Source organism: Choloepus didactylus, chromosome X (assembly GCF_015220235.1).
Source record: "Choloepus didactylus isolate mChoDid1 chromosome X, mChoDid1.pri, whole genome shotgun sequence".
Classification (NCBI taxonomy): domain Eukaryota; kingdom Metazoa; phylum Chordata; class Mammalia; order Pilosa; family Megalonychidae; genus Choloepus; species Choloepus didactylus.
In genome coordinates, this window is record NC_051334.1 from 65,725,139 (window position 1) to 65,738,537 (window position 13,399).

Consider the following 13,399-nt stretch of genomic DNA (forward strand, 5'->3'; position numbering starts at 1 on the left):
ACTGATTCAGTGAGAGCAAAGATATATAGGTGAAGGCACTCAGCAGTGCCTCTGGCTGCTGTCAGCAGCATTTCCTGTTTGGGGGTGGGTGGGCCAGGTTCCTCCTGACAAGCCTAGCACAGTCCTGGACTCCCATCAGACACTCGATCAATAGTGAGTTAGTGGATGGCAGGGACATTCAGTGAGCAGGCCCCAGTGAACTCAAACTGGCTGAGCTGGCTTCACCTCAGACCTTGTCACTAAATACTTGGACAGGGACATGCAATATCTAAACCTAGGCTGCCAGAGAAGATACAACAGAAGCAAAATCAGACCTGTTCTCAGGGTCCAGGTCTGTGTCTGCCGAGAAAGCGGTTGCTTATAACAAAAGAATTTCAAATAGGTCAGCCAGGCTTATGTAAGGGAACTTCTGCCTGCCTTCAGTAGAAGAGGTGGGGTGGAGGAGGGAAGGGACCCAGGGCAGCTGATTGAGGGAGAAAGCATCCAAAGCATTGAACTTACTCTTCTTGACTTTGTCTCTGGCTCAAGAGCCTGAAGGGGTTTTTGTACTCAAGAGAATGTCAGAGATTGGAAACATCCAAGAGCCAGTGCACTTAGTTCAGTCCTCCATTTTATAGGTAAAAAACTGAGACTCCAGGGAGAAAAGTTGCCTAAGGTGTCAAGCTAGTCCGAAGCTGATCCAGGATTAGAGACCAAGTCTATAGTATTTTGCAAAAGATGGATTTCAATTGTTTTGGGATTGTATATCCCTATTGGTAAAAAAAGAAAAAAAAATTGAACACCTACCCTACCCCAATATCTAAATATTTCTTTGTATATTCTGCACATATACAACTCTACTAATATAGCATATATAAAAATTGCCACAAAATGGGAATTAAATGATGAAATTGATAACTTAATATATAAAGAACTTCTAATATTTTCTTCCTAAGCCTCACTTTGAAGATCACTGTATTAAGACATTTTCTGGAGCTCTTTCTTCCCACTGCTCTAGTCATCATCCCTTTAGTACTACAATCAGCACCTGCCTATCCCTCCCCTCAAGGCCCTCAAACAGGTCTGACCCCAGAGATTAAGGGGTAAGAAGTATGAAGGCTGAGGCTGAGTAGAGACACTTCCAGAGTCTCGTTCACCACCAGATGTCTACGCTAAGGAATCTCAAATTCAAATATACACTAAAATGCAAATACTAGTGCAAAGAACAATGGGATGGGAAGCATGGCCTCCAGACCTCACTTGGGCAGATCTGGCTCTTCTGTGAGCTGGTGGAACTAGGTTATCTCAAATGGAAAGGTGGGGGTGTCTTTGACAGACCTACTTCGGAAGGCAGGTTTTGGGAGGAGACAGAGGAGAGACCAAGACTAGAGACAAGAAAGTCAGGATAGAGATAGGGGTGGGGTAAGAAAAATCAGAATACAAAATTTGACTACTTCAAATTTTTGCCATTTGAAAATTGCCCACCCAGAATAGAACTCCAGTACAGGGATGGACTTTGGGTTCCAATGCCAGAAGAGAAGCCATTGCTTTCTCTATCTAGTTCAGGCCCTTGTGTTCAGCTGCCCAAAGCAGCTTCTACCAAAAGACTATGTGGCACTTCTTCCATCTGCTTAGCACATTGTAGTTTCTAGGTTGCCTTCACATTCATGAGCTCACAGGATACTCCTTTTAACTCTGGGAAATAAATAGAATAGAGAGGAGGCATTCCATTTTAAAGATGAGGAAACTGAGGCTTGAGCAAAGGAAGTCACCCAGCCATCTCAGGAGCAGAGGTCAGAAATGAAACTTCTGACTTACAATCCAATGTTTTTCTCATGATGATAAAAAATGGCTAACATCTATTAAGTGTTTAAGTATAACAAAGACAAATCTAGGTTTTTACATATATTAACTTATTTGATCCTCACAAAGCCATTCCCATTTTAAAGACAAGGAAACTGAGGTTCAGAGAAATGAAGGTCACATGGCTTCTAAATGGCACGGCCACAGAACCAGAATGCAGAGTTTTATCCTAGAACCAAGTACCCATAACCTCTACTCTCCAAGGTACATCCTCACTGCCCTAGATGCTACCCAATAACATATCAAATAATCTCCAAGGTATATTAAGAAAGAGGGCACAGTATATAACAGTGTGTATAGTATATTGCCATGAAAAAGGGAAAGAGGAATATATTAATATTTGCTTATATGTCCATAGCACATTTCTCTGGAAGGACTCACTGGTGGCCTCTGCAGAAGGGAGCTAGGTGGCTGGAGGGCAGAGGTGGACGGGAGGCTTTTCACTGTGCACTCTCTTGTACCTTTTGAATTTTGAACCATGTACCATGTAAATGTATTTCCTATTCAAAACTAAAGTAAAAATAGACAAGATATTTAGAATCAAGCAAGCTGAGGAAATTGTGTTGCTGTTTCTTGGCAGGGCTCTGGCAGCTAAGCTTTTCTGGGCTCTTAAATTTGAAGAACAGAAGAGGTCTCTCTCTTTTATCCTCCAATTTCCCAGCCCCCAATTGCTAGTCCAATCTCCCAGAAGGGCCAGTACCATATGTAAGTTATTCAGCCAGACTACTTAGCAGCATGAGTGAAAATAGTAATAGATTGGGTTAAGCTCCCACAGCTAATTAGCAGGATACAGGGAAGTAAAGGGTTAGCTGCAGGACAGATGAAGAGAGACACAAAAGGCTTTTTCCCCCAATGCCTAGCCAAGGCTTGAATTCTACAAAATCCTCTATTTCCTTTCACCATTCTGCTTCAATGTGCCTATCCTACTTCCCTGGCCTCAGAAAGGCAAATATAAGCTTGCTAGAAAGACTCTAGGAAATCTGGCCCGGCTGGAGAGGCCATGGTGTACAATCGGAAAGAGCACACTAAGCTAAGGGAGAAAAAGCGTCAGTCCAACTGAGTTTTAATGTCCGTATTCACACCAGGTGAGTCAGTCCAGATGGTCTCAAAGGGCTCTTCCAGCTTTGGTTCTTGGAAATCCACAATCTTATTCCTCAAGAGATGGCAACCCTCAACATAACAAAGTCCTAAAATCTATTTCATCAGAACCATTTGGCCTACCTCCTTAGGCAGTTCAGCCACACAGGACTCCTGTACCCAAAAAGCTGTGAGGGGATTGGGGATGGTTAAGGTGGAACAAGTGCCACCACTTGCTGAAGTGGCTTAAATGGGCAGCACAATTCCCTCTCACAATAGTTTAGCAGCTTCTCCAACACTTCACTGATTCCAACATGCACGAGATGAGTAGGACATGAGCTGCTGTGGAAGAGATGACGAGTAAATGGGCTTTGCGTGGGCAAGCAGGGCACTGCTGCAGAAGATTTGGCTTCAGAGACCTTCACTTCCAGAAAATAAAGCCTCAAGAAGCTGCTGGCAGCTTCCTTTAACACTGGAATTCACAGGGTGGCAGCTTGGGGCTATAGAAAGAACAAAGTGTTAGGAGTCTGAAGACAGGGCTTCCAGGCCTGAATCCTCCACTACCTCGAACCTGCCCTCAGGCAGTACCCTCCCTTCTCTGAGCCCCGTATCCCCATATGTAAAATGGAGACAATAATGGCTTAAAAAGGGGTATGGGAAAAGGGTGAAGAAATAAAGTAAAGAGAAGCTCCTCAGTTACCTCCTTAAGTGGGATGATCTCTTCGGCCTTTTCCTTCTATGGTTACTTTGATGGGGGTCAGGCCCAGTTGCTGGGGGACACTGAGACAAGCTCACAGATGGGGAGGTTCCGCTTTGTGTTTGAAGAACATGTGTCTGCAAAGCATTTTCTCAGCACTTACCCTATCTGAGCCTTGCCATCATCTGAGGGCAATACTGGTTTCTTTACCATAGACCAAATAAGACCCCAATAGGGGAGGGGAATCTAGCTGAGGCACACTCTAAGTGGCAGAATAGTGACTGGAACCCATGTTTCTTGACTTCAAGTCCAAAGCTGAGAAACAGCCATGAGGCTGTCACAATCAAAAATAACCCAACTGGGGTTTGAGGCTGCTGCTCCAGGGCAGACCTGGCATACCCCAGCCACCAGTCTCACTGATTCCCACAGTTTATCCAAACCCAGTCTAGGGACGCCTCTCTTCCAGCTCCAATCTTGGGTACCAAGAGCCAAAAAGACCTCCCCAGAATACCCCAACTTCATTTTTGGCTGGAAGAACTCGAAAAATATCAGGCCTTCAATAGTGGGGCCAGATGGCCCTAAGCTGCTGTGCCTAGGGGCTGTGCTATGGTTACTAAGAATGTGGCTTGATTTCTCAGCCCATCACTGACCGAGAAAAGGCTGGAACCCTGTCCAAAGTCTCCCTTTACACATCCTACTAATTCCCCTCGAGGCCCTCCTACCTGCAGTTAAGATATACCTATCCTGCTCCAAGTTTTTACTTCATACCCAAGAAAAATGAACTTCAATATTCAATTACTTTAGGTTTTCTAGCACATTGCTTCACAATCATATAATTCCATAATGGTTTATAAGTGTATGGTGAGGAAGGTGTACCGAGGAACAGCCTCAAGCTTTCTGCATTGATCACTAACAATTTGCCTTCTCCTTTCCTCCACATGTGTCTGTGCAACTCACTTCGAGGACTCCCTTCTGAGCCCCATCTGCCTTGTAGCGCCTGCCACAGCAATCCCAACTTGGGCATCCATTTTATTCCTGAGCTCATGGCCCTCTGAAGCCTGATGTCATGGAGCAAACTGATAGAGGCCCACCAGCTGGGGCCAGTACTGTCAGTGAGGCCAACTTCCCAGTGGAAGACTGGGACAGCTGCTGGCCCTAAAGACATCAGAGTATGTTCCCTAGGAGTGTGTGGGACATGTGGATGTGTCCCACAGGTGTGTTCAAGTGTGTCTCATGGGGGAATAGTTCTGTTTGACCAAGGATGCCCCTTAGGAGTTTGTATCCCAGGGGTAGGAGTGTGTCCCAGGAGGCAGGAGCATGTCTGAGTGTACCCCATGTGTGTATGTAGTTGTGCCTTGCATGTACTCCATGTTTGTCCACACATGCAAGTGTGCATGAGTATGCCTCATGTGTGTCTGTGTATGTGTACCTTGCCTGTGCCAACTATGTGCAAGTGTGTGAATGGGCCTCATGGCTAACTGAATGTGTGCTCCGAGTATGTCAGTGTGAAAGTATGCCCCACATTTGTGTCCCAAATATGTCCCAAATATTTCCCACGTGTCTGAGTGTTAAGTGTGCCCCAAATATGACCCATAGTGTATGTATATGTGTGGGTATGGGTGAAAGGTATTGATGGACAGCAAGGCTGAAACATTCTCCTCCTCCAAATTTGTTTCCTCCAGGATACTGGGGTCAATCTGCTCCTAAGCAGGACAGTGGACCTGGGGGCAAATTTCATCTCTGCCACTTCCTGAAAGTGGTGACCATGGGTGCTTCTCCCCAGAGACTTAGCCACCACTACATTTATCCAAAAAACCTTGAACTGTGAGGTCTAACAGCCAAGAGCTGAACAAGAGACACAAAACAAGGGTTAAGGACCAACTTCAAGATTTTGCGCAAGTCCCTGCCTCTCCCTGGGGGTCAGGGTCAACGATCTTATGGGTTCTTTCTCATATTTATCTAGCGACTTCCCAGCCTACATATAAGGGACTAACTCTGCCCCCACCAGTGCCCTCACATACACATCACCCCAAAGAATCAGTGGGTAGATACATGCATGTCGATTACCACCTGCAGATGTCTCATCCCAGCTAGGCCTCTTCTAGCCCTCAGCAAGCTATTGATTGCTTCCCTACACCTGTCAGTAATTCCACACTCATTTTTCCAGTGGTCTGAACCACTTGTAAAAGGAATAAACACTTAGCTCCAAAGTGATACAATATTCACCAAAGCCCAGGTAAAATGAGATGGAGTTAATTCAAATTATTTTTGCTCATCCTTTGAGATGACTGTAGGAACTGATGATGGTAATGATCCAGCTTTTAGGCTCAAGGCCTAGTCTTTAAGAACATAACCTGATGAATCCACAAAGAGAAAACCTTTGCACTAAACAGGACATGAAGGGTCCCAGAAATCCGGAGCCACTTCTCTGCATTTGTCAAGGCCTCTCATGCATGCCTGGATGATGATATCTGGTCAAATAGATGTATGTGAAGTGTCAACTAATTGTTCAAGGTCAACCTGGCCAATCTGTTGATATTTGCCTGATTCTCTGCTATCTTGACTAACTTTGTTGTTGTTGTTGTTGTTGTTTTTTGACTAACTTTTATAACATGACCTAGATAGAACCAAAGTGCACAAGGTTTCTTCAGGATGAACTCCTTGCCCAAGGCCACTTAGTATCAGTGGGTTCGTAATAGCTAACTGTATGCTATGTTCTTCCTAGCACACCATTGCTTTTGAAAGGCCATTTGGAACAGTGGAAACGTTGACTGATCTGGGTCAATCAAAGCAATTCTTTGAGCTTCAATTTCTTTAGCCATAAAATGGGGAGAATAATTCTGACCTTGCCCACCCCATAGGGTTATGGGAATGAGTCCAACTTGGCAGAAACAAAGGACTATACAACATCCTTATCTTTGCACCCTACCTCTGGAGCAATAAGGACTTTCAAAACAAACTAATTCAGATAAAGGTGAAGAATGTGGGATTTGTTCTAAATAGGTCTTTGGTCAAGAGCCTGACATTTCTAACACAACTCTTAATCGTATCATGAAAACCCAATAATGCTCATCACAAATCCTAGCCAAGGACCTGGGGGCCAAGAATTATTTAATTGCCAAGTGCTAGGTGGTTATGTCTTGATGGACTTGAGAAGGTGCTAAATAAAATCACAATTAACTTTGGCATTTTTTCCAAGCTCCTCTTTTAGCTTTGCAGGAGATGGAGAGAGAGAAAGCTACTCTGCTATTCATAGCACCATGCATGTGACTAGTGGAGGGGTAGATCTGGGGGTATATAAAAGAAAGCTTCCTATTAAAAAAAAAATCCCAGTCTTTGGCCAAGGATCCAAGACAAGTTCTGGGTCATGGCGCCTCTCCTCTTTCAAGGGAGAGAAGTAAAAGAAAGTCCTCCATGCTGTGAGGCACAGAGACAAGAGGATCTGTTTAAGGTCACCCAGTAACTCACTTCATACCTGCAGACCCTCTTTATTGCTATATATTTCCTCCATTCCACAAAACTTCTATGGAGGAGCTACCAATTCTTGGACCCCTCCACTGCGGCAGTCACCCACAGAAGGTTTCTTCCTCAAAGAGTTCTCAGGGATTATCAGCCCCAATTTATAGAACAGAAAAACAATTCAGAAAGGCTAAGAGACTTGCCCAAGGTCACAGACCTAAAAAATGGCATAAACTCCTGGTTCTCTAGGAGCCCCTTTGCTTTCTGTCACACCATTCAGGTGTGACAGAAAGCAAGGGTGGCTTGCATGTCTCACATCCTTGCAAGGCAATGTTCTAACTACATACTACTAAAAACATACTCTATTTCCTTGAACAAACCCTTTCCCTCTCTGGGCCTGGTTCCCCAGCTCCCAAAATAAGGGATCTGGACCCAAGAACAGCTGTAGCACCCTTTTCTAGAACATATAGCTACTTAGAATGACTCTTTAAACAGTGCTGTAACTTCTAGAGCTTGAGCCCAGAAGATCAGGTGGGAGTCAGCTACAGAACAGTAAGTCGTTGAGCCTCATTTTTCTCATCTGTGAAATGGAGAAAATCCCTGCCCTACCCACTTCACAGGGCCACAGAGAATATCAACTGAGACAATGTGCAAAACCCACTGAAAAGTATACAACAATGTTCAAGAGGGAAAATCAAGAATTGAATGAATATCCATAGCCCCAGCTGCTTTCCTCTAAATCCAAGTAGAGAGAGCATCTATGCATGCTCTGTTCAGTAAATCTTCCTGAATCCTCCTGTGTAATTCAATCTGGATTCTCAAGAAAAACACCCCAGCTGGTTGCAAGGTCCAAAGGATATTAATAAATCCCTCCTGCCCCTTTAGGCCCTAAGCACAAATCAGTATCATCATTTTGCCTCTGTTCCAAGCCCTCTCACCACACCAAGCTTATCAGAGTCTCTCCTGGGGGCACCTGGCCCACCTGTGCCTCTACCCCAATATCAAGGCTTTCACTGCCCAGCCCTCCTGCCACCTAGCATTGGTTTACAGAGGGAGGAGGAAGGAAGAGGTGGGCAGGAGAGGCCGTGGGAGGTAGAGACGCTCAGCTAAAAGTAGCTGCTGCCTTCAGCACCACATTCTTGAGGGGGTGGGGGGTAGGCACTTAGCACATCCTTCCTGCAGCCAGCTGGGCATGGAGGTGCATTTCTTCCCCTCCTCTAACTAAGGCAGGCAAGCCTCTGAAGAGATCAGAGCTGCCAGAGCCATTCCCAGAGCTGGTTATGGATGTTGTAGGGCCAGGCTCCATTGGGCCCCAAGGGTGTATGGCCTCAGAGCACAAGGCTGCAACCAGAGCTCTTGCCACAGGAGCTCTGATGTGGCTACAGGAAACTCTGTGCTCCCTCATCCCACCAGACTGCTAAGGGGTCTGCTCCCCTCCAAGAGGTTACATAACGATCTCATTCTCCCAGCCGCTGGGTCAGCTCACTTTCTCCAAACAAACCCAAAACAGCATCTAGATCTTAGACCTGGCTTAAGTAGCATACTGTCAGCATCCTACAGAGTAGAAGGTAACACAGATTACTAAGGGTAAGGGCCTGATTTGAGGAACCAGGAATCCCAGGCCCATCACGATAACCTTGACAAGTCCCTTTCCCCTTCTGTGCCTTAAGTTTTCTCATTTGCAAAATGCGAAGAGGAAGGGAGGTGCAGCAATGGATCGCAAAGGTACTTTAATCTCTGCCCCACTTGCCCCTATTTGATTCTCTGTAAATCCTGGTCACCTAAATGAAAGACCTGTCCTCACAGTACCATCCAAGAGTGTCCTATCTGAATCATCTTCCCAACAGTCTGGCTGGACTGGGCAAAGCTTTCTCCACTCTCCTAACTCCAATTTCACTAATGAACAATGTCTGCATTGGTAAGACGGTTGTCTGAACTTTAGAGTCCATCCTCCAACCCTACCCCAGGAGCAATTCAATCATACCAGCTCTACTTTTTTTCCTATTTTATATATCATTTTCTGGCTAACACATCAGCCATAAGGAATGGCTGTTGAAACCATTCCTCATTTTATTAACATGGAAACTGAGGCCTAGTAGGGAAGACCTTGATCAAGATCTGGTAGGCACAGGGCCAGGACTTGATCCCAGTGCTTCTTAGACCTTTCCCAATGTTTTTCTTTTTTCTTTCTACTACCACGTGCTACCTTCCACAGGGGGTCTCTTTACCACATATGCACAATTTCTCTCTCCTCCGCTATCAACTCTTGGCCTTGATGCTCAGTTCTTTTCAGGGCCTGCAAGTGGCACAGTTTGGTAAGAGTAAAAACAAAATCAGCCTTGGGCATGTCTCTCCCTTTACCTTCTCTCATACTCCAGGTTGCCCTCTTTGTGCCTTTCTTCAAAGTTTCCTCCTGAGTTCTGCTATATGTCAGTGGAACCTGTTTAATTCTCAAAGAGCCATGACTTCATCCTGACCACAGAGGAGTCCACTACGCATCTACACTGGAAGCACCAGAGGACGTGGCATCAAAAGACCTAAATTCTAGCCTAGCACTACCTACCACCTCCTGGCTGTGTGACCACTAGTAAGTTGCTTAATCTCTCTGTGACTTAGTTTCCTCAACTACTTTCAGTTTGGGGAAGGAGACAAATAACTAGGGAACTTTATTTACTGAAATCATTAATATTCTTATTATTAACTAAGTGTGTGGCTACTTAAAATACTACAGGAGGAAGCTCTGGGCTGTCAGAGCAGCTAGCCCATTGTCTGCTAGACTTTCCCAGACTTACAAGGGTAGTCCTATATCTGTAAGAGGCAATTCCCAATTATCCACGTGATGTGTCTTCTTAACAAATGCTGAATCCCAAACTGGCAACCCCCTGCCACTCAGCTCACTGTAGGGTTCCCTTCCCTGCTGGCAGCCAGTATGTGCTCAAGGAGTACACCTATAGTTCAGTTCTTTTAAAAGAAACCTAAGTCAAATATAATTAAGAAGGCAAATCTATTACTCCCCCCCAAATCACCCTGTGATTCTAAACCTGCTAATAGGGACCTTTGGATTATCTGCTGGTTCTGAATAATAATATTCTTAGTCATTTTGATCATTATTATTAATCACAAGGTAAGCACAGAGTGTTAGAGATGGAAAAAATCTTTAAGGCCTTCTAATCCAGCTATTCTCATTTTGCAGATGAGTTTCAGAGGGGAGACCCACAAGGTCTCCCAACAAATGAGTAGAATCTTCCCCACCATTATAGCAAATGAACAGGAACTGACTTTTTTTTCCTGAAAGGTTAAAAGCATCTCACAGCTGATTTTTTTAAATCCAAATAGGTCCCCAAACTAACCATTCTCTAGGGTTGAGTCCTCCATTTTAGAGTGTGTACAAACCCCTAGAATTTGTCAAGGCCCCTACAACCCTAGAGTAAAATCTCACATCTGTAAAGTATGCCTATCCATGTATGTGATACGCCAGATTCAGGCTAGGCTAGTATTTCCTTTGAACCATTTTATAGCAGAGCTTCTCACCCCTGGCTGAACATTCTCAACCTCAGGGAGCTTTTAAAAAAAAATATTGATACCAGGTCCCCACTATGACCAACTCAATCAGGTCTACCCTAGAGATTCTAGGCACTGTTGTTCTTCCTGTCATTAACTCCCCAGGTGATTCCAGTGTGCAGCTAGCGCTGAGAACCTTGGGTTAAAGGAAACAGTTCAGCCAACCAACACCGGAAACATGCGCAAAGAGATTCCTGAACTCTTTGAGAATCAGATATACTCAGATTTTAAGCTACACCTATAACGTCCTGCTTTAAGAAATGCGGTACACAAAAACTATAGTTGTGGCACAGACCCTCAGCCAAATTCTGGACCAAATTAAGAAACTTTCTGTTTGTAGGCAATGGAAGATAACATGGAGTACTGGAGGCTGCACTTGATTTACCAGAATTAAGAGGCCAAGGACTCAGACTCCTTTTTCTGATAGGGCCACTGATTTGGTAGATGATTGCTATTAACCTAGCATATCTTGATGTCCACAAAACATGCAACAAATCTACCACACTATGCTAATCCTTATTAACACACTGGTAAGACAGATGATGGCACAGCCCAGTGAATTCCGCACTGGTTAATCATACAAAGATACATACAAAGATTAATGGGCTCCTACTCCAAGAAAGGATTCTAGCAAGGTGCCAGGGAAGCTATCATTAACCTCATTGTATTGCACATTTCTTTTAAGCAACAACCTGAATGATACTTATTCAGTTTTCAAATGATGCAAATGCTACAAGGGACTTCTCATCTGTTGTGTGACATGAAGAAAGAATTAAAAAAACCCATAAAAAGCTGTAACGATGGACCAACCAAACAAAACTTATCTGATACAGTAGTGCTAGAAGGAATCACTAATTTGTTGCATGGAATGAAGAAAAAATTTTAAAACCCATAAAAGATTTCAATACTACACCAGCCAAACAAAATAAAATTTAACGTTTCGTTCAAAAGGCCAATTGTACAAGAGTAGAGAACTTGACTGGACAACAAAGGGAATAGTAGCCTACAAGCTCAAAAGGCGGTTTTTAACCCTGGCTGCACATCTGAATTACCTCAAGGAGCTTTAAAAAAAAAATAAGCTGCTTGGTCCTTATCCCAAGCCAATTAGATCAGAATCTCTCAGAGTAGGGTATCTAAAAACTCACCAAGTGATCTGAGTGTTCAGTAAGGGTTGAGAACCAGTTGAAACCTGCATTATTAGATGTTTCACAAACAGATCAAAGTTTCTTTGTACTGGGTCCTGGTCAGGAGGCACCTGGAGTAGTGTGATCAGTTCTGGGAAGTACGTTTTTAAAGAAATATAGAAAAATAATAGTGTTTCAAAAAGAAGGGCAATTGTATGAAAACCACAGTTCCTTCAAAACATTTTGTATTTTAGGCTTCACCAATTCACACTGGGCTTTCTCTCTGAAGATCCCAAATAGTGAGTTTTCATAAAACTAAAGGGAAGGGAACCTTTTAATGCATATATAAGACAAAAGGCAGCATTTTATAGACGAAGGAATTCTGTGCAAAAGTGCTATACAAATGAAAAGTAATATAAAGCACAAAAAAAATGTAAGCAAGTAGCTGAGGAAACTAGTATGACTTCAGGGGTGACTCATACACCTTCCTCCCTACTTGACCCTAGCTGGGAATGATGAACTCTGACTCTCCAGCCTCCCCATTTTTAAAGGCACACCCACTCACATCCCACCAATCTCCCTTTTATTCTCAGTAAAACTGGTAATAACAATCATCCCTACCCACTTCACAAGGCTGAAGGGATGCCCAAATTAGAATGGATATGAACTTGCTTTATAAATTCTACAGACTTATCTGCAGAAAAGGGATTATTAGTATTATTGCCATTATTGGATTGTTTCCCAAGTCTTCTCTCCCCTTTAGGCCTTTCCTTTTCTAGGTACCCCACTTTTTACTTCAGTGCCAGGGCAAAGCACAATGAACTAAATACTGTGGAGAGCTAGACCCACCTAATGACAGGAGATACTCTGAGCAGGTATTGGAAGAGCTAAGCTTTGATCAAGGATTCTTGGAAAGCAAGAGACCAGCTGACCTAGAACAAGTTGCAGAGGCTAAATAAGGGCTAGAGTCTAAGAACCCCCTTCCATCCCATTTCTTGGGGCAAAGCACTGGGGCTGGATCTAGATGTCTTACATAGATCTTCTGGGAAGGCAGTTATTTGGGAGAAAACATTCAATTCCCAATCACATCTCTTCCCAGAGCAATCACTCCACAGGCCAAGAAAGCAGACACCGAGATGGCAAAAGCTAAGGAGGACGGCATGCTTCAACACCATCCCTGCAACTGCCCGATTGGCTATAACTCTCTGATCATAGCCAAGCACTCTTAATCTGGGCCTCAGTGCAAGGCAGAAGAGCACCTCACCCACAGGCTCACTGGCATCTCTCAGCTCCCTAGCAGCTTCAGCACTCACAAAAGTGGGTGAGAGAATCTGAGCCAGGTCTCAAGCCTCGTTCACCAGCCCCACAATTAAACCAGCCTTCCCAACTTGCCCATCTTTCCCATTTGGAATCATAGAGACCAACTACAAAAAGAAAAATCCCCAATCTCCGCAGCTGGAATGAGCAGGGTTCTCCAAGACAGGACATAATTGGGGAGCACTGCACACTTGAAGGTGGGGTATCAGAACCCACTGGTCTTTTGGTTTGGTCCCAAACTATCCCTTCACCCGCTCCCTCCTGCAGCCAACAGTTAAGGTGAAAAAATTATTTGCCAGGGCCTGCAGACCTTCTTACCCTA

The 13,399-nt window shown here is 44.2% G+C and overlaps 1 protein-coding gene across 9 annotated transcripts in view; it reads right to left on the bottom strand.

Moving 5' to 3' along the window:
• The window catches only part of ARHGEF9 (Cdc42 guanine nucleotide exchange factor 9), a 350,651-nt gene that overhangs the window by 141,037 nt on the left and 196,215 nt on the right, over positions 1 to 13,399 (bottom strand). Inside the window, exons 1-2 of one of the 9 annotated variants that reach the window (XM_037821289.1) lie at positions 3,620 to 6,823; positions 3,064 to 3,261 (exon numbers count right to left, since the gene is read on the bottom strand). The exons of 6 other annotated variants lie outside the window; for them this stretch is intronic. The gene's annotated coding sequence lies outside the window, so the exon portion shown is untranslated. Of the gene's footprint in view, positions 1 to 3,063; positions 3,420 to 3,619; positions 6,824 to 13,399 lie in introns of those variants that run through there. 2 more of the 9 variants (XM_037821287.1, XM_037821288.1) reach the window with 2 other exon arrangements.